Source organism: Sinocyclocheilus rhinocerous, unplaced genomic scaffold (genome assembly GCF_001515625.1).
Source record: "Sinocyclocheilus rhinocerous isolate Xijiao unplaced genomic scaffold, SAMN03320098_v1.1 scaffold1048, whole genome shotgun sequence".
In the NCBI taxonomy this organism is placed as follows: domain Eukaryota; kingdom Metazoa; phylum Chordata; class Actinopteri; order Cypriniformes; family Cyprinidae; genus Sinocyclocheilus; species Sinocyclocheilus rhinocerous.
Window position 1 is genome coordinate 461,258 of NW_015649578.1, and position 2,730 is coordinate 463,987.

Below are 2,730 nucleotides of genomic sequence, written 5' to 3' on the forward strand. Positions count from 1 at the left end.
CCAGAGCTTTCCCTATCCAATCTTTTTTTTTTCCTCGTCTCAAGAAATATCTGCGTCCACACGAAACCACGAAACCGACACAAAACGATGTAGTATACATGCCAGACCAGCATGTGGCGCTGTAATTGTGCCATAGAGATACACTAAAAATGGAGAAGAAGACTTGGACTATGCGCATAGACCTTGCGAGCGGTATACAAACGAACATGGAACAGTACATTTATTATTCTGTGTTAATGTTAGTTAATAAAAAGACAGTGTTTGTTCAGTGTTTGTTCGTGTTTTTGTTGCTGTTACGTGACGTAGCGGTGTCTGACTAGGGGCGAGACTTGGGCTGATGACGTCATCGTTTCAGAAAATATACGGATTCGCTGTCCACACGAAAACGCAAGAGCGGCGTTTTCAGATTTATCCACTCTGGGACCCGGTTTAAAAAAATATCGGTTTCACTCTCCCAAAACGCCGGATCCGTCTGGACGAAACGCCTAAATGCCTATACGGTACAAAATTTATGCGCATACAGCTAAACGTGTCTCCGTGTGGACGGGGCCTTAGGTATCTGGTGAGCTGTGAATGAACCTCATAATATCAATGAATTTGGAATCTGGGCTAAAGCCATATTTAGGAGTTTATTGTTAGAAGATTGTGAGACTCTAGTTGAGCTACTCAAGCACAGATTCACTCCGGTGTGTTGAAATGTCAATGAAAATGTATGTAGATGGCTGGCCTAGTACAGATCAGCTCTTCAGGAAGAGGAGCACGGTCTCATCCACTCTATAGCAGCTTACAATAATAAAGGCCCCTGTTCTCCTGCTTATGTGACACTTTTACAATTTATCAAATAAATCTGATGCCTTCATGTCTACGGGCCGGCTGCACAGCAGTTTCCAGTGGAATAACAAAGCTGAACAAGAGTTTCATTGTGGCCGCAGCTCTGAGGAGAGAAGGACCCCCAAGGTGCAAATTAATGATGACGGCCTGATGTAATCAGGATAAACTGAGAGCGAGAGCAAGCAGACGTTCTGAAGAAGGCACTTCACTTCCGGGAGGGTCAGTATCCAACAGTGGTCCCTATTCAAAGAACGTCAGAGCCTCAGTTTAAAATGCTTCTTTATTCTGTCAACCCATCTGGTAGATTTGTCACTTGTGGCATGAAGTCTGGTTCACATTGCAGCTAATTCTGAGCACGAACGGCTCACTTAGGCAGGAAGAGGCCAGCTGACTGACATGTAAATGTGATAAACCCTTGTCACACTGTTTTGTTTTTACATGGCCTGCGTCCTGGAAGGCAAGGCAACATTTGGATCAGTCAATATGTATCAAATGGTCATTGATAAGGTTTTGAGCGGTCTGCGAGGACGTCTTCACACCTGGCTCATTTGGTGATCCTGGTGCATTTTCTCCCTTTGTTCGGTTCAGTTAAGCATATGTGAACGCGACAATCACGTTCGGAATCGCACCAAAACAACTGCCCTGAACGTGGTGGTCTCGACCCAAATGAAACCAACTCTAGAGTCGCTCGTTTGTGGTGAGAAAGCAATCTGACCCAAACAAAGCAATCTGTATGTACAGTACACAATGTAACAAAAAATTTTCACTTAATTTTTTTATGGTTCTTCTGTAATTCTGTGGTGCTAATTATTACTGTACTATTTATTGTCACGAAGCATCAATATTTTGGTCAGGAAAATGTTCAAACTTCTATTACTGATTATGAAACATTGGTTTAGTACAGATAAGTTTTGCTTGTTTATATATATATAGTAAAGTAAAGACCCCAGTAAATACCTTGTCTCAGACGACCACCGGGACAAGACCACAGGAACCAGTTGAGTCCTCTGCACAATCTGACTTTGCTGCAGCCTGAAATTGAACTGCTGGTTTTGTCTGGTCAGAGGATAACTGGCCCCCCGACTGAGCCTGGTTTCTCCCAAGGTTTTTTCTCCATTCTGTCACCGATGGAGTTTTGGTTCCTTGCCGCTGTCGCCTCTGGCTTGCTTAGTTGAGGACACTTAATTTCCAGCGATATCGTCGACTTGATTGCAAATGATTGCAAAGATACTATTTAAACTGAACTGAGCTGGATGATGACATCACTGAATTCAATGATGAACTGCCTTTAACTGAAAAAATTGTGTTTACTATTGTCATTTTGCATCATTGACACACAATTTTCCTAATTAATGCTGTTCAGTTGCTTTGACACAATCTGTATTGTTAAAAGCGCTACATAAATAAAGGTGACTTGACTGCCACGCCGAATGAACTCTGTCCTACTGTGTGTGAGATTTACTCAGATTGTCAATCTGCTTTGAGGGCAGATTACATTATCAATTTTACCTGAAAGAGCACGAGTGTAAACTTTTTGAGTTTCTGTAATATAGTGGTCATCACGTTAGCCTAACCTGCAAAAGGTCCTCGGTTCGAAGCTGAGCAGAAACAGAGTTTTATTTTTGAGGGAATGCATAAACTCTTTGCGACGTTCCAGGAGAATTCCTTCTGCTTTGTCAAGATAAATTTTCCGTAGTGTAGTGGTTATCACGTTTGCCTCACACGCAAAAGGTCCCCAGTTCAAAACTGGGCGTAAACAAGCGTGACTTTTTCCAAGGTTGCTTAAGTTCTTGGTCTGTTGCGTTCTCACTCAACGCTACAAAAGGCTTCGCCTGCCTAGAGGTGTTAAAGCAAAAGAGGTCTTCCGACAGGTTTCTGTAGTGTAGTGGTCATCACGTT

General features: G+C 42.7%; 1 protein-coding gene and 1 non-coding gene across 2 annotated transcripts in view; both read left to right on the plus strand.

Moving 5' to 3' along the window:
• LOC107710770 (PR domain zinc finger protein 16-like) overlaps positions 1-2,730 on the plus strand; it is a 90,562-nt gene that overhangs the window by 80,581 nt on the left and 7,251 nt on the right. The window lies entirely within an intron of this gene.
• trnav-cac (transfer RNA valine (anticodon CAC)) lies at positions 2,518-2,590 on the plus strand. The gene has a single exon. It is a non-coding gene; the product is annotated as a tRNA-Val (tRNA).